The sequence below is a fragment of the Orycteropus afer genome, unplaced genomic scaffold (genome assembly GCF_000298275.1).
Source record: "Orycteropus afer afer isolate SDZICR_OR568_19922 unplaced genomic scaffold, OryAfe1.0 scaffold00040, whole genome shotgun sequence".
Taxonomy (NCBI): domain Eukaryota; kingdom Metazoa; phylum Chordata; class Mammalia; order Tubulidentata; family Orycteropodidae; genus Orycteropus; species Orycteropus afer.
Window position 1 is genome coordinate 8413547 of NW_006921627.1, and position 18753 is coordinate 8432299.

Below are 18753 nucleotides of genomic sequence, written 5' to 3' on the forward strand. Positions count from 1 at the left end.
TGGTTACCAGGGAGGGAAGGGGAGGAAAAATTGCTAGATAAGTAAGAGGCACATATTGATTTAGGTAAAGGGAAAGTGAGTAAGTAAGTGACTAGCACAATAACACTAAGGAAAAGGAAGACATGGAGAGGCACACAAGAGGTACAGACAACAAAGGTAAATACTTTTATATAATATCGTATTATTAGAAATAACAAATAATAATCCACCAGTGGATACATAGGTAGACTGGCAAAATGATCAGGCAAAATGGAATACATAAGGAACATATAAGTTTGTCAGATGACATTTCTACATACTTGTATGTGCTATAAGAATGTCCCTATAGATAATAAAGCTAAAGGGACAAAGCTATGATAACTTCTTAGCCACAACCAAACACCTTGAGGGAATGAGTCACTGGGGCTGTGGGCTCAGCACCATGGCCACAGAGAACATCAAACCCAATAGGTATAACATAGTTCACAGAAATTTTGTTCTACATCCTACTTTGGTGAATAGTGACTGGGGTCTTTAAAGCTTACAGGGGGCCATCTAAGATTCAACAATTGGTCTCTCCAGGTCTAGAGCAAAGAAGAATGAACAAAAGCAAAGGCACATGGAAACAATTAGTCCAAGGGACTGGTGGGCCATGGAAACCTTGCTTATATGACTTGAAGACCAGAAAAATTAGATAGTGCCCAGCTACTGCTGCCAATCACTCAGAAAGGGATGATAATGAGAGATCCTGGATAGAATGGGAGAAAAATGTGGAACAAAACTCAAAATCATAAAAAAGACCAGGGTACTGGTCTGATGTTGTTATTGTTGTTGTTATGTGCTGTCGAGTAGTGACCCCTCCTTGGGTTTCTGAGGCAGTATCACTACATAAGTAGATTGCCCCATCTTCCTTCCAAGGAGTGGCTGGTGGGTTTGAATTGCCAGCCTTCTGGTTAGCAGTCAAGTGCCTAGCCACTATGCTACCAGAGCTCCCAAGCCTACAGCACCCGGTATTCCCAGGTGGTCTCCCATCCAAGTACTAACCAGCCTGAACCTGCTTAGCTTCCGAGATCAGACGAGATTGGGCATGTTCAGGGTGGTATGGCCCTAGACACTGGTCTGATGTTGTTGTTGTTGTTGTTGTTATGTGCTGTCGAGTCAGACCTGACTCATAGTGACCCCTCCTTGGGTTTCCGAGGCAGTATCACTACGGAAGTAGATTGCCCAACCTTCCTTCCGAGGAGTGGCTGATAGAGACTAGTAAAATCCCCAAGACTACAGCTCCTAGTCTGTTGAATGGAAAACGAATTCGCTCTGTCAATTTTACCCAAATCACAATTTAAAGAAAGAATAAAAAATGCATTGTCTCTATAGCAATCTGTCCATTGCAATGTCATTGAAGGTTGTTCTCCAGTTTAATTTGATCTGAGTTGCAAGTGGTATGATTAAAACTTGTCATTGGGGGAAATCCAGATTAACACATCCCGTTTCTCAAGTCATTCCACTTAATATGGTTTTTAAGCTTATAAGGACTCTTTAGAAATTCCCCTTTGCCCCCATTCCCTGTTGTCAGAGACAAGCAGAGATGACTTTCTTCTTGGGTTTCTGCTTAATGAAGGTCTGCTGGGCCTCTTGGGAGTTTCCAGGGTCCCTGGTTGCCACTCTTAGCTATCCTTGGAATTCTCCTCTGCATGACCTATTGTGATCCGGGTTCCTCTTTCCCTCCCCCATCTGTCTGCTCCGTTGGATCAATAATGGATCTGTTAATAACTCTACAACTCAATTCCCTCTTCCAAATGCTATCCAGTAACACCGTGGGCTTCCCCCATGCGGAGCAATGGGTGTTGAAGGGTGGGAAGAAGGCAGACAAAGCAGTCCTTACATTTCACACAGCTGGCTGGTGATAAATCTTAATTGCCCTTTTACATGCTCTTTCAGACCCAGATGATCTTACAATTGAAACCTCAAACTTGAGACAAAAGTGCCATTTCCTAAAGTGGAAGTTAATGATGGAGTGAGAACCTGGGAACTCCAGGTCTCTTTTGTGTGGTCTAATGAGCACTTCCGTATTTCTAACAACCTCCCAGAGATCTGGATCTCAGTACACACGGGTACCACCAATACACAAATAAATGAATAAAACTTTCCAGTTGGCTTAGTAGTAACATTCTCAACAAGCTGCTATGAAGGAAGTCCTCAAAAGCTCTTAGAACAGATCATTTCTCCTCCGCTGTTACAACAATAACAACAGCAAAAATACTAATGAGTAGGTGTGAGGCAAATAGTTAATGGGCTTGCCTGCTAACCATAAAGTTGTTGTTGTTATGAGCCCTCAAGTCGGACTGATAGTGACCCCTCCTTGGGTTTCCAAGGCAGTATCACTACTGAAGTAGATGGCCCCATTTCCTTCTAAGGAGTGGCTGGTGGGTTTGAACCACCAGCTTTCTGGTTAGTAGTAAAGTGCCTTAGGCACTATGCTACTCGATACCCCCAGAGTTACCTCAGAAGAAAGGCACAAGTGTGGAATTAAAATTTAATGTTTCAACATGACAAAGAGAGGCCACCATTAAGACCAGTAAAAAGGCGGGCCCCAGTTCCTGGAAAATTACATCAGTCGTCCACACTCCCGCCAGAAAACCAAAGTATGAACCCACCAATGACCTGTAAAACTATGTTAAAATAACCAATCACTTGTATTTTGTATTCACGCCGAAATATAAACTGGCCTATCACTGGAATTCCCTTTGTCCACCCCTGTCCCCTAACCAATCCCTGATACCCCCACCACCCTCTCGTTCCTCCGCCCTTTCCGAATATTTCTTTAAATAGTATGTGTGTTGGAAGCTGGGGGCTCTACTCCTCTGCCCCTGCGTGGGATATGAGTCAAGCCCCAGCGCGCTGGAACTCCGAATAAACTCCTCCTGCTTTTGCATCAAGAGATGTCTTTCGTGAGTGATTTCCGGTGACGTTATCCCTGACTTGGGTTGGGGAAGCCCTGCCGTGGGGGGGAACCCAACACAAGGATCTGCTTTTGAAAAAGCTACCATTGCAAACCCTTTTGAGCACAACAGTACTGACACACAGGGAGTTGCTGTGAGCTGGAGTTGACTCAATGGCAGCAGTTTGAGCTTTGGTGGATATGAAGGTTCATGTATCAAGATGACCTGAGTGTCCATAGCCAGCCAGCATGTGTGGGCATGGCCCCAGGTGCAGGACCTACATGTGCTGAGCCTACACTGGGCTTTCAAGAAAAGGTGAGGAAACAAAACCTGTGCCCAGTAGTTGAAGAATTTTTCAATGTGGAGACAAAACACATGGGCCTATGAAATTGCAAAGAGGCATATTCAAAACCCAAACTCACTGCTGTTGAGTCAGATCCGCATCATAGCGACCCTTCCTTGGGTTTCCGAGCCAGTATCACTACGGAAGTAGATTGCCCAACCTTCCTTCCAAGGAGTGGCTGGTGGGTTTGAACCACCAGCTTTTCAGTTAGCAGTCAAATGCCTTAGGCACTACACCAGGAGAGCTCCTAAAGAGGCATACTAGCAAATGAAAACAAATATGGAATACACCGATACTGAGAGGTTGGAGGGGGCATTTTCTGAGGAGAGAGAACAGGTTTCCTCAACCAAAGGGGTTTTGGGAAAACATTTTTGTTTGGAGAAGATAGGCATTTGGAAACATTAGGAATAGAGTTTGACCTTTTCAAAAAATAAAGGGAAGGGAAGTGATTTTAAAAAGAAAAGGAAGATATTCAAATAGGCGTCTTGAGGAGCATATACAATATAATGAGTTTTAAACTCTATAAACAGATATTATGCTCATGGAAAAGTATAAACTCAGCCATAAACATTGATTTGGGGTTGCTACGTACATAATTTCTCATGAGAGTCCCAAGATGGTGCAAACAGTCAGTGCACTTGGCCACCACCAAAAGTTAGATATTCAAGTCTACCAGAAGCACCTCATAAGAAACACTTGGTGATCTACTTCTTAAAAAATCAACCATTGAAAACCCTACGGCCCACAGTTCTACTCTTACACACATGAGGTTGCCGTAACTCAAAGTCAACTTGATGGCAACCAAAAAAAAAAAAGTCTTATGAAGCTTAAACAAATAAGTCTGGAAATTTGGAGAAGGTGATGGGTGACTTTCAGTCTCTTAGCTTACGGCCCTCCCCTGCAGAGGAGGGGCAGTTTCTATCAGCTCTGACCATAGTCCCAGTCAAGCAGAACTGGGCAGCCTGAGGAACAGCAAGACAAAACTCAACTTATTTCTTTCTGACTCTACCTTATCCCACTGAAACTTGGAGTTTATGCTTATCCAAAATATGGCTTTTATTTCATTTTTAATTATTTGCTTTGGTTCTGGCTTCTATGTGTTGCTCTCATCTCCCGGACCTTTGCTGGATCCTTTTGGAAACTACTCTGATAAATTATTGTTGACTTTGGAGTTGTCCAAATATACACAGCTCTTCCTCTGAAGTCCACTAGGTGGTACTGATACCATAGATGAGAAGTAACTTGCAAAGAGAACCAGGCAGCCAGGTATGTATAAGATAGCTCTGTCCTATAATGGATACCGAAACCTTGGTCTTGCACTCGGCTGCTAACCAAAAGATCAGCAATTTGAGCCTACCAGCTGCTCCATGGGAGAAAGATGAAGCAGTCTGTTTCTGTAAAGATTTACAGCCTTGGAAACCCTATGGGGCAGCTCTCCTCTATCCTATAGGGTCGCTATGAGTCAGAATCATCTCAATGACAGTGGGTTTGGTTTTAGTTTTACTGTGAACATCTCCTCCTATTTGACAAGCAGGACCAACTCCCTTGATGACAGTCTGTGGAATGAATGTCAGGCTTTTCTCATTACAGATGGTGGCAGTTCCATATGTGCTTCTTTTGCTGTTGTTGTCAGCTGCCCTTGAATCACCCCTAGCTCACAGAGTTCCCATCCACAACTGAACAAAACTCTGCACGTCCTGCACCATCCCTGTGATTAGTTGTGGATCAAAAATTGTGATTCATAGAGTTTTTGTTGGCTGATTTTTGAAAATAGATCACCAGGCCTTTTGTCTTAGTTCACCTTAGTCTAGAAGCTCTGCTGAAACCTGTTCAGAATCATAGCAACACTCTAGCTTCCACTAGCAGATAAGTGGTGGCTGCACATGAGATGTATGGGCTGGGAATTGGACCTGGGTCTTCTACCTAGAATTCTACCTGAATCACCACTACCCACGTTCTCACTCTCATCTTGAGGTAGCTTGTGCTGTGTTGGTCTTCTAGTGCTGCTCTGACAGAAAATACCACAAATGGGTAGCTTTAACAAACAGGGATTTTATTCTCTTACAGTTTAGGAGAGTAGAAGTCCAGGTTCAGAGTGCCAGCTCTAGGGGCTGGGTGAAGGTCCCTCAACCTTGGGCTTCAGGTCTGTCTCTTGCTCCTGGCCCACTAAAGCTAGAGACATCTCTTAACTCTGGCAGCTGCTGGCTACTAAGGCTGGCAAACCCAAGGCCAACAAGTATGATGGCACAGAACCAAGATTATCAAACAACATGGCAGGGCACTAGTTCAAGTTCAGTAGTAGTCCCAAGATCAGCAGGGCCAGCATGGCAGGCCACTGAGTTGAAGACTCAGCTACATACAGGGTCCAAGCATGCCAAAAGCTCAGAGACCTTTCTCAACCCTTCTCCTTATACGCTGGAAGCAGATCACATCACATCAGCTGCTCACTGCAGATCCCAGATTCCACCATGGAGTTGATTACCAGTCTCATCATGGAGAATAACTATATCTAACTGCCCAGCCACTCAAAACCAGGCCTAGCCAAGTTGACATACAGCTTAACTACCACAATCACCTTTCCTGATTCTTCTCAGTTTCTAATCCAGAGATGGCAAGCTGGGTGCCTAGAGACCAAATCCAGCTGTTGTTGTTGTTAGATGCCATCAAGTCTGTTTTAACTCATAGTGACCCTATGCGTAACAGTATGAAAAACTGCATAGCCCTGTGCCATCCTCACAAACATTGCTACATTTGAGCCTGTTGTTGCAGCCACTGAATCAATCCATCTCTTTGAGGGTCTTCCTCTTTTTTGCTGACCCTCTACTTTACCAAGGATGATGTCCTACTCCAGGGACTAGTCCCTCCTGATAACATGTGGCAAATACATGAGATGAAGTCTTGCCATCCTCACTTCTAAGGAGCATTCTGGCTATATTTCTTCCAAGAAAGATTTATTCATTCTTCTGTCAGTCCATGGTATATATAGTATTCTTTGTCAACACCATAATTCAAAGGCATCAGTTCTTCTGCTGTCTTCTTTATTCCTTGTCCAACTTTCACATGTGTATGAGGCAATCAAGAATACCATAGTTTGGGTAAAGCACATCTTAGTCCTCAAAGTGACATCATTGCTCTTTAACACTTTAAAGAGGTCTTTTTCTTTTTAAAATTTTTATTGTGATTTTGGTGGAAGTTTACAGAGCAAATTCACTTTCCATACAGCAGCTCACATACACTTTGTCTCATGACATTGACTGCAGTTTCCCACAGTGCAGTACTTCTCCCACTTCCTCCCCCTAGTTACCTCTTCCCTGTGCCCTTCCCTCCCACACACTCCTAGCCCCCCCGCCAGCTGTCTCCCTGTGCATACACAGCCCTTCTATTTTCCCATTGATTGATCTCTCCAAGGAGTGTATCTACCTAATGTAAATGTTCAGCTCATATGTCTGTTAAAGAGATCTTTTGCAGCAGATCTGCCCAGTGCAAATGTCATTTAATTTCCTTGACTGCTGCTTCCATGGGTACTGATTATGAATCCAAGTAAAATGAAATCCTTGATAACTTCAATATTTTCTCCATTTATCCTGTTGTTATTTATTGGTTCAGTTGTGAGGATTGTTTTATGTTGAGGTGTATATATATAGATACATAAAACCAAACTCACTACCATAGAGTTGATTCCAACTCATAGTGACTCCTATTGGATTTCCAAGGCTATAAATCTTTACTGAAGTAGATCATCCCATCTTCCTTTTGTGGAGGGGCTGGTGGGTTTGAATCTCTGACCTGGTTAGTAGCCAGATGCCGTATCCAGTATACCACCAAAGCTCTTTGTTGAGGTGTATAATCACCAAAAACAAACCAACTGCCCTTGAGTCTATTCTGGGTTTCTCAGGCAATAAATCTTTACTGAGGTAGATTGGCCAATCTTCCTTCTGAGGAGTGGCTGGTGGATTTGAACTGCCAGCCTTCTAGTTAGTAGTCAAATGCCTTAGGCACTGTGCCACCAAAGCTCCTGGGTTGAGGTATATAAGTGCATTTAATTTGACTTCCATAGCTCTTTAAACTGTCTTGGACCTACTTGCCAATATTCAAAGATGAGCAATTTCATATAAATCAGGATTTTACCTAGTCTCAGGAAATCAAAGTTTTAATAACAGATCCACAAGGCAACAAGGGCTGCAGTTTAGAAGAGTCTGATTCCTTTCTCTGCTCATGCCACCCTCTAGTGCCCACCAGACCTGCTTCACTAATTTATTTATATGTTGTGGTAAATATATATGTAACAAAACATTTGCCGTTTCAATAATCTTCACATGTAGAGTTCAGTGACATTAATTATGATCATATGTTGTTCAACCATCACCCTTATGCTTTCCCAAATTTTTCCTGCTTCACTTACTCACATCACCTGGTATCCCTTATTGACTCTGCTCTTCTACAGTCTAACCTGTGTCTGCCTTAATTTTCAGGCTATGAAGTTGGATGTCCTGTGAGCTCCAGCTGGAATAATCCTAATTAAAGCATCTTCTAGAATGGAATAGGCCTGGGATATTCCCTTTGCTTTTCTACCACCGCCCCTCTTCTCCAAATAAAGAAGACCTCCACTCCTCTTTAGCCTTATCTCTTTATGGTTCTTTGGTTATCAGGTAACTCAAGGCTGGATCTGATTTTTTAAATTCCTTAGAGGCACCAGTGCTCCATCCCCCACTGGGGCTGGCCTATAGGTGAAAATAGGCTGGGTAGGATTAAAGATTAGCTTTTCTTGGGGAGTGGGGGGAGAGTGTTGGAGTCATTTTAGTTCCCATGACACCATATGCCCTTAAGAGGACACAAACTTATGAAATTTTTTGATGTGTTGAAAATGTATACTCAACCAACCCACCCATTAACAATGGTTACTTTTCATGACTCCCTTATACATGTGGGGATCCTAAGAACGGATTGTTCTTTCAACAGGGGACTGGCTATATACCAGGCATTCTGCACTGAACACCTTAGTCAACAAATATTTCTTTAGCATGTACTTTTCCAGGTATGAGATTCCTGAATTCATTGACCTCAATAGCTCATGGGAAAGATCTTTTAATCTAAGGAGAAGCTTGTCACTGGATTTATACCCTGGAAGTAGCATTTCCTTTCCCATTTTGCCTCATTCCTTTTTTATTCTTCACAGTAATTTTATCTAGGGTTCTTCCAGTGCATGTAGTTTAGAAATCTGTAGCCACTATGCTTTTCACCATAGACCACTAGTCTTGTCAGTTTGTTGTGTTTTGGTGGCTTGTGTGTTGCTGTGAGGCTGGAAGTTATGCCACTGGTATTTCAAATATCATCAGGGTTGTCCATGGTGGACAGGTTTCAGCAGAGCTTCCAGACTAAAGCAGACTAGGAAGAAGGAAGTGGTGGTCCACTTCTGAAAAAATTGGCCACTGTAAATCTTATGAAAAGCAGTGAAACATTGTCTAATGTAGTGGAAACAGCAGTCAAGAAATCAGACAATGTATTGCACTGGGCAGATCCTCTGCAAAAGAACTCTTTAAAGTGTTAAAGAGTGAAAATGTCATTTTGAAGACTAAAGTGTGCTGTGGAATTTTCAATAACTCATATGCATGTGAAAACTGGACAATGAAGAAGGAGGACTGAAGAATTTCAGCCTTTTAATTATGATGTTGACAAAGAATATTAGATATACCACAAACTGCCAGAAGAACGAATAAATCTATCTTGGCAGAAGTATAGCCAGAATGCTCCTTGGAAGCGAGAATGGCCAGACTTCATCTTACATACTTTGGTCATGTTGTCAGAAAGGATCAATTCCTGGTGAAGGATATCATGGTTGGTACAGTAGAGGGGCAGCAAAAAGGGAGGACCCTCAACAAGATAGATTGACACGGTCACTGCAATGATGGAATCAAGCATAGCAAAGATTGTGAGGACGGCATAGAACTGGGCAGTGTTTTGTTCTGTTGTACAGTCACCGTGAGTCAGAACAGACTCAGCGACATCTAACAACAGCAACAACAATGATTCTCAGTTCACAAACTCAGTTGTCCAAGAATGTAACTTTTTCCTACTAGAATTCAAGTTTTGTCTAGAAGAATCTACACCTCAGGCCATTTGCAGTTTGCTCATCTTTTCCCCAGGTGTCCATCTGAGTTCAGGTTTGCTCTTGATACTCAGCAATACTCTTGGTGGGGATAGAGGGGATAAGGGTGGGAATGTGACCCACAGGTATTCAGGCCATGCCTGCAGGACTCCTTGGTGATCAGTGGCTTTTGCATACTGACTTCAGTAAATTCTTAAATTCTTTTGGTCAATACTTGGCAGCCACCAAAAAATTGAAAGTGGGTAAGCATTGGTTGACCTCTCCCTCACAACTCTGCTACCACCTTACAATGAAAGACTTGTCTCAGACTAAATCTTGCCATGTGAGCATACAGACATTTCACAAATAAACAACAGTTCGTATGACGTTTTCCATAAGTGCAATGACCTCTAGGGTTCTGTGCTGACCACCACCTTGCACAAAAGGTTTGCTCCTAGAGACAAATGTTCCTAAAATTTAGAGTTGGCAACAAGTGTTGCCTTTAGAATTGGCAACAAGGGACTAGAAGTCCTCTTAATGCAATGGCTGGGTGAAGACTGTTGAGTCAAGGCTCATCAAGAACCCTTAAAGGATAGTCTATAGTTTCCTTATATTTTTACACTTTGTTCATTCAAAGGAGGAGAGTGTCTCTAAGATGTTTAAGTCAACACACTTATCTTGATTACCCTGAGACCCATTTCTAACTTGTATCCTGATGACTGACAGACTACTATATTTACCAATAAGATCTCTTTTCTGAAATTGAAGCTACCAATTAGTAAACTATCTAATATGGATAAAGATACAGTTAATACAAGTTTCTGTGGACTATGGGATTCCTGCTTAGAGTATCAGTTGACCATCCCAAGAGCGTACATTCTTGATTATAATGCTTGTAGCACCTAGGCTGTAGCATAACTAAATAATGCCCTCGTATGCAGCATATTCTGAAATGTTTTGAAGAAAATTGCAGACACTGTACTGTGGCTTTCTCCATGACTTGTGTACTACTCTTGAATGCAAAAGAAATATTCTGCTGCTCCCATACCACAGTGGACTTGGAGCCAAGAAGTTGTCCAAGGTTTTGTCTCATGGCCATTTCTTTGGAGTTTCACGGTCTCCTGGGATTCCACCTGGGAAAGGGGTGTGGGTTCTGCACTGCTCTCAAACTCCCAATTTACCTAGTTTCTTAAAAAGGGCTCTGTTGGAACTGTGGTTAAAGCACTGGACTGCTAACTAAAAGGTAGGCAGTTCAAACGCATTAGCTGCTCTTCAGGAGAAAGATGAGACCATCTGCTTCCTAAAGACTTACAGCCTTGGAAACCCTATGGAGTAGTTCTACTCTGTCCTATAGGATCACTATGAGTTGGAATCGACTAGAGTGCTGTGGGTTAAAAAACCACATTTCTAGTTTGTTCCTCTCCTCAGGGACCCATCAACATCTATGCTCTTATCACTTGATCTCAGTACTCACTGCCTCCTCCAGCAAGCCCAGAGAATACTAGTTCAGAGGGCAGGAAAGCCTTGCTCTTATCAGAATTCCAAAACCTTTGCTTATGTTAAGATTCCTTTAATTAACCTCCAGGTAGAGAAAATCCCTTTTTTGGCTTTTTGTTGTCATCTTCCCTTCTCTGAGAAAAGGGATACAAAAGAAAAAAAGAAAAAGAAAAACTATACTCACTGCCATTGAGTCAATTCCACTCATAGTGACCACATTGGGTTTCCAAGGCGGTTAATCTTTACAGAAGTAGATTGCCCAGTCTTCCCCCTGCAGAGTGGCTGGTGGGTTTGAACCACCAACCTTCTGGTTGGCAGTCAAATGCCTTAGGCATTACGCCACCAGAGCTATTTAAGGGAAAAAACTGGAGGAATAACACTGATTAATATTTCAAAAACATTATTGACATAGTGCCTAAGGCATTTGATTGCTAACAAGAAGACTTGTGGTTTAAACCCTCCAGCCCCTCCTTGAAATGAAGACTGGGCAATCTACTTCCATAGAAATGTTGTTGTTGTTGTTGTTATGTGCCGTCGAGTCGGACCCGACTCATAGCGACCCCTCCTTGGGTTTCCGAGGCAGTATCACTACGGAAGTAGGATTGCCCAACCTTCCTTCCGAGGAGTGGCTGGTGGGTTTGAACCGCCAGCCTTCTGGATAGCAGTCAAGTGCTTTTAGTCACTATGCTACCAGAGCTCCTTCCATAGAAATACCACCATGGAAACACAGGAGGGGTCTCTGGGAGTTGAAACCCACATGGTGGCAATGAGTTTGAGTTTTTTGTTTTTTTTTTTAAATCATGGACGCAATAACCTGAGGCCCTGCAACAGTTAATGCCGTAATTAGGATCATCCAGCAGTGTAGGAGTAAAAGTGGAAGTGTGTTAGAGCTCAAATTCTAAAGCACTTTGTTTGTGGAAGGCTGTAGTCTACAGTGGAAGCCCTAACTCCATTTTGAATCTTAAGTACTCAGGCCATTTGAGTTCTTTATGTCCTTTAAACCAACTTTATGGCTATGCATAGACAAGTCTGGGACATATCTAGGAAGGAGCAGTTTGGCCTCAGGCAAGGTGTGGTTGAAAGTAGATTATGCTTGTGGAAGGGGCCCCTTGCTGAAAATTGCAGATATTGCCTCTGAAACCCAAGGAGGGGTCGCTATAAGTCAGGCCGACTCCACAGCACATAACAACAACAACAACAACAATAGACTAATAGGCATGATCAAAATAGATTTTAATCATAGTGACTAACCCACTATTTTTCCCTCCCTTTTGTTTTCACGGACACTGAGTTCCTTAGGTTTGTTATTTTCAATTGTACATTCTTAGGGTTGTTATTTTCCATGACACCTTCTCTTACGCAAACCCTCTCCCATGACTGGTTTTGGCTGAGGACATTAGTCCATGAAGACAAACGATCCTGGGAAGAGGAACACTGAGTTGGGGGTAACCATGGAAAAAAGAGAAAAAAGACATTCCTGGCAGTCCAGAGGATCTTCGACCCTCTCCCATTTCCCTATATGATCATACTTAACCCTTTGCTCAAGGACACAGACATTTTAGACTGTCTCTGTGACATTGATACTCAATAAACCTTTTTTGCTTTCCTGCTTCAATTTGTTGTGATCATTGGGTTTATGCCACAGTGGGTAAGGACCTTGCTGTTCCTACAACATGCTCACATAATGAACTAGGGAACTTTTCTGGGTGTGTCTTTATCTAGTTTAAATTAAGGTTAAACCAAAAACCAAGCTCACTGCCATCGAGTTGGTTCTGAATCATAGTGACCCCTCTTTGGGTTTCTGAGAGGGTATCTCCATGGAAGTAGATTGACTAGTCTTCCTTCTGAGGAGTGGTTGGTGGGTTTGAGCAGTCAAATTCCTTAGGCACTATGCCACCAGAGCTCCTAAATTAAAGTTGGGGTCCTGGTATTGTCTTGTAGCCACCTTGTGCCTATTACGCAGGCCACATGGTTATGAATCATATCTGGACCACCACATAGCCAGGAGGTTCAGACTCAGAATCAACCCTGTAACCCTTATTAATCTTTCATTACATACGTATCCCAATCATGGTCCTTTCCCCAGTTCTGTAGTCCCACCTGCAACAGTGATGAATCGATCTGCCCCCAATCATAATGTTGTGATGACTTCCTTTGTTTTCAATGATATATAATTAGCTCCATGGCCATGACTCAGTGGACTCCATTTACCCTATTCTATGATGATACTTTCCCTCATCCTGGATGATTATCTTTGTTTGCCTTTGTCCTGTCTAAGGCTTAATAAAAGGGTCTCTATAGAACATCTTTGAATCTGGGATCTCTTTTGCCCTGGCACAGGAAAGAACTAACTCTTGGTTTCTATAGGCTTCCATTCATTGCTCAGCCCAGGGACCCTCTGGGCATCTTGGTCAAAACTTTCCCAGAAGTTGTCTATTGGTCAGATGTTTTAAAAGCAACCACACATTTCTATTTGTCATATATTACTATACAATCAAAATAAAGGTACTATGGAAGATTTGCTTCCATATGGTACATCCTACTGCCTTACTTGCTTTTTGCCCTAAGTCTTTCCTGGGTCTAGGGCCAGGAGACCAGGACCTAGGGCCCTAAAGGTCTTCTCTTTTTCCTTAGCATCTGCCAGGGCTGCCTTGGATGACCTTCCCAATCAATACCCCGGGACTGGCTATGTGCCTGAGTATTAACTGACTGTGTCATACAATTATAAATGTACAATCATTGTGGTGGGTAGTCAGGATGTAATAGAAAGAAAAGTTCACTTAATATGTGGGTTTGAATTCCACTTACTAAGCTATTGGTAGTGTAGTGCCTAAGGCACTTGACTGCTAACCAGAAGGCTGGCAGTTCAAACCCACCAGCCACTCCTCTGAAGGAAGGTTGGGCAATCTACTTCCATAGTGATACTGCCTCAGAAACCCAAGGAGGGGTTGCTATGAATTGGGTCTGACTCAACAGCATATAACAACAACAAATAAGCTACATAAGTGAAATTCAAACCCACATCTTCTTAAGTGAAGTTTTCTTTCCATTATACCCTGACTCTCCATCACAAGCTCTAAGCTTCTACTTGTTCCTTTGGACCTCACTGGATTCTTAAAAGATTTAAATGAAGTCTTCTCTGCAAGTATCTAATACAAAGGAAGCTCAATAAGAATTCTTTTTAAAGATGATCTGCTCCTGTAAAGGTAACAGCCTAGAAAAATATATGGGGCAGTTCTACTCTGTCACATGGGGTCTCTGTGACTTGAAATCTACTAGAAGATACTTAAAAACAACACTAGTTTCCCCCAAAAAAAGGCAGAAATGAAGGAGATACTTTTTTTTTTTTGGATCCAGATAGAGGAGACTGCTGTTGATACCAAGGCAGTAAAACCATAAGGATTTATAACTTTCATGGTATCTCCTTCGTGCTGCTGCTATTCTTCCAAACAGCAATGCACTTGGGTTTGGTGAGAGATCTTTTCCTCACTAAGTGACAGGCTAAAAGGCAAGGCATGAAAAGGGATTAGTGGGTGTATGTATTCAAATAAAGGGGAGTTCCCCAGAGCACATCAGGCTGAGAAGGCATCCTTCGACTGTCCATCAGTAGAAAAGCCGTTTGACTGGCAGATATGATTTTTTGGAACCAGCAATAATGGGGAACTATGGATGACAGATGTCAGATGTTAGCCGGGTAGCTGCCAAAACAAATCTCCCTCCACTTTCAGACATCAAGCTGATGGAGGACTGGGCACAGTCGGACTGGCAGCTCCTTCTCGTTTGGATCATTGGTCACATTATTATTTCTCAGTCGCTGTACAAAGCAGATGGTTTACTATGTATTTGTGATTTTCTTTTGGCCTAGAAATTCTGTTCTTCCATCAGGGTACACCATGTAATCAATTATGACAGTGGGTTGTGCAAGCAAATCCCTGCCAGTAAAAATCTAAGACTTTCTCTTTTATTAAATCTGCATAAATCACTACAATTTCCAACTTAAAAGCAATAGAAGAAAAAAGCAAAGTAGTGGTGTTAGAAATAACTTGGGCAATTGCAAAACCACAATTCTCAGACACCCCAACTGATTTCTAAGACTCTCAGTATGTACTAATACCTGAAGTCAGTGTCATTTGTCCATTTTTAGGCTTATATTTAAAATTGTCTGATCTCTAGTCTGGTGAGGCTTAAAGAGCTTTATCTTAGAATCACAACGTACCATGAACAAAAGTAACTAGAAAAAATGCCAAATACCAATAATACATATATTCATCAACTTCATCAACTGTTTTTTGTTTTTTTAATATTCAGAGTTGTACTCTATTAAATAATAGTAATAGTGTTCTTGCCTGGATGTCGTTGTTGTTGTTATGTGCCATTGAGTCCGACCTGACTCATAGTGACCCTTCTTTGGGTTTCCGAGGCAGTATCACTACGGAAGTAGATTGCCCCATCTTCCTTCCGAGGAGTGGCTGGTGGATTTGAACCACCAGCCTTCTGGTTAGCAGTCAAGTGCCTTAGCCACTGTGCTACCAGAGCTCCCTCTTGCCTCGACAGGTGGTCACAAACACAGAGTGATTATATATATATATATAAATTTGTATATATATATATATGTATATTCTTTCTCATCCTCTGGATAATTTTGTTTGTGAATGATATGTGGATTATTCACATGCATATACTGCTGTCTCTGGAAATAGATCCTTTAGTAATGGGAAAACACAGGCATTTTTTAAAACATTATAACTATCACCTAAAGAAACCTTTGATATACAATTGACATGTTTCCTTTTATCATTTTAAATAATGTGTATATATGCAGGTATGTGCTGTATAATTGCCACAGTGGCTGCAGGTGTACTGCTTGCCACCTGTTCGTAGCCACTGGTGCAGCACCAGGTTGAAGCTCTGGCTGAAGACCTGGTGGTACTCGCCGCACTCTGGCAACTATGTACGCTTTCTTTCTTTCTTTTTAATGCATTTTATTAAAATATAATTTATGTATGGTGAAATATACAAAACTAAAGTGACATGGGTCAATGCACCTTTTTTTCTTTTTTTTTTTGCAGTGTTCCCTCCCCTCCCCTCCCACCCCTGGCAACCAACAAAGAAAATTTCCTTCCATATATAAACCTTTCTTTGACCCTCCACAACAATGAACTAATACTATATTTGTCCTTCTGTGATTTACTGGATGAAGTTAGACCAGCTGGAAGGGCTTGCTGCACTCATGGCACACGTAGGGCTGCTCATCTGTGCAGATGCTTGTACTTGAAGCTCTTCTTGCAGGTCTCATAGTGGTGTAGCTTCCTACTTCTTGCGCCACCAGGCTGGTCCCTGAAGCCTATGCCCAGGCCAAAGCAGATTCCCAGCTCCGCGAGCGAGGCCACTGCAGGTCCCTCCAGCTCCCTGCTGCAGGAGCGTCACGAACCTGGCACCCGTGTTCTGCGTGCAAGGTCCAGCCCCTGGTGGCTGGCCTGAAGGCTGCTCCAAACTGACCTCTGGCCCAAAGCTGTCCCCACACTTGGGTCTCTGGGGAAGGGCCTTCAGTAGGCTCTTCAGCACCCTGCATCCTGGACCACCCCCACCTCAGGAAAGTCTGGCTGGGGGAGACAGTGGCATCTTCTCAGGCTCCTACTCAGAACGGGGGCCAGGAGCTGTTTTTTGATCTCAACTTCCTAGACGTCTTGGGGATCCAGGGCAGACTGCTGCTTCTCCAGCTGTGGCTAGAAGAGCACCTCAGGGCTGGAGGAAGGGTGTCATGTTGATGATCACAGAGGTGAAGCAGGGCCTCGTGATGGTGGGCTCCTGGAGGTGTTCCCTGTGATGAGAGACTGATAGGGCGCAGGGCATGTGGAGACTCCTGGTAGTCCCTTAGGGTCACTATCTCCCCCAAGGCCTCCTGAAGGTGTGCACACATGGGACTCCTCTCCTTGCTGTCTGAGAGGAGTTGCTGGGTCTCAGGGTAGAAGCCCCTTTAGCCCATAAGACTGCAGACTTTAGCTCTGACCTCAGGTTCCAGGCTCAGTAGCTGAAACAGCATAAGACAGGAGGAACACCTGAGCCGCTGGGTCAGGAGTAAACACTCTCTGACACCTCTTCCCAGCTGAGGAGCACTGTGCTGGTAGAGAAGAGCACCATCATGATCATCATGATGGAGAGTGTAGTGGCAGGAAGCAGCAACCACTGGGCTCAGGCCCTCCACTTCACACAAGCTGTGTGACCTCAGATATTATGTGATTTGGACGTTATACAACCAAATCACATAACATCCTATTTTACAGAATGTATTGTGGACTTTAAGCCATGATGCATACTTGTATCAGAAAAACTAGGTGCCTCCTAGCCTGCACACAGAGTGAATAATTTTATATCCCCCCCCCCATTTAGTCACATATCAGGGAAATATTATAATACCATTAAACATTCATTAGGAACATGCTTTCTTTCTTTCTTTTTAATGCATTTTATTGAAATATAATTTATGTACAGTGAAATACACAAAGCTAAAGTAACATGGGTCAATGCACTTTTTTTTTTTTTCTTTTTTTCTCTTTTTGTTCCCTTCCTTCCTCTCCCACCCTGGCAACCAACAAAGAAAGTTTCCCTCCATATATAAACCTTTCCTTGACCCTCCACAACAATGAACTAATACTATATTTGTCCTTCCGTGATTTACTTATTTCACTCAGCATAATGTCCTCCAAGTTCATCCATGCTGTATGGTGTTTTGTACACTCTACATTATTTTTCAGTGCTGCATAGCATTCCATTGTGTGTATGCTTTGGTCATCCACTCTTCCACTGATGGGCACATAGGTTGTTTCCATCTTTTTGTTATCATAACTAGTGCTGCAATGAACATAGATGTGCATATATCTGTTCCTGTCCTGGCTCTCACTGCTCTGGGATATATACCTAGTAATGGGATTGCTGGGTCAAATGGTATCTCCAATTCCAGCTTTCTAAGGAATTGGCATACTGCTTTCCACAGTGGTTGTATCACTCCACAGTTCCACCAGCAGTGTATAAGAGTCCCAATCTCTCCACATCCCAACCAGCATTTGTTATTTTCTGTCTCATTGAACCTTAGGAACATGCTTTCTAATGATGACAAATATTGATTGGACTCCTACAATGGGTCCAGGACTCTCTGAGATCAGAGAGGAGAACAAGATAGTCCCTGCCTTCAAGGAGCTTAAAAAAACAGTAAATAAAAAATGCCTTATCTAAATGCTACAAAAGGAATGCCAGATAGTGACTGGGCAGTTTACTTTGCTTGAGGGAAGTTCTCCTGAGGAAATGACTTTTGAGTTGAGACTTGAAGGCTGAGAAGGAAGCAGCCTGCAAATATCTTGGGGAAGATCTTTGCAAGCAGAAGGAACAGAAAATGCAAAGACCCGGGCAGGGGCAGGAATGATCATGACATGGTCTAAGAACAGAGAGATGCCATTATGGCTGGGGCTTGGTGAAGAGGGGGAGTGAAGAGGAACTGGAGAACTAGGGAAAGGCCAAATCATCTAGGCCTTGTAGGCCAGGTAAGGAGTTTGTACTCTGTTCTAGTTGCAGTGAGAATCCCTTACAGGATATTCAAGCAAGGAAGTGACACAGTCTGACTTTAGAAATATCTCTTTGGCTACTGTGTAAGGGGTGGTTTATAGGGGCAAGAGTGGGGGCAGCAGAGGTATGTTAACAGGGTACTACAGTCACCCAGACAGGAGATGATGGAAGCTTACTTAGCCCAGGATGTAGTAAGGTCACAAGGAGAAGTGATAGATTCAAGATGTAATTTGATGGTAGAGTAAGTACTACAGAGATTTATGATGAATTTGATGGTGCTGGGGAAACTGAGGAATTAAGGACACTACTTAGCCTGAGCAGCTGGGTAAATGGTATTGCCATATGCTGGG

The 18753-nt window shown here is 42.8% G+C and overlaps 1 pseudogene; it reads right to left on the reverse strand.

Annotated features, from left to right (window-relative positions):
* Nucleotides 1–974: 974 nt before the first annotated feature.
* On the reverse strand, nt 975–1092 carry LOC122149690 (annotated as a pseudogene).
* Between the last annotated feature and the right edge of the window lie 17661 nt (nt 1093–18753).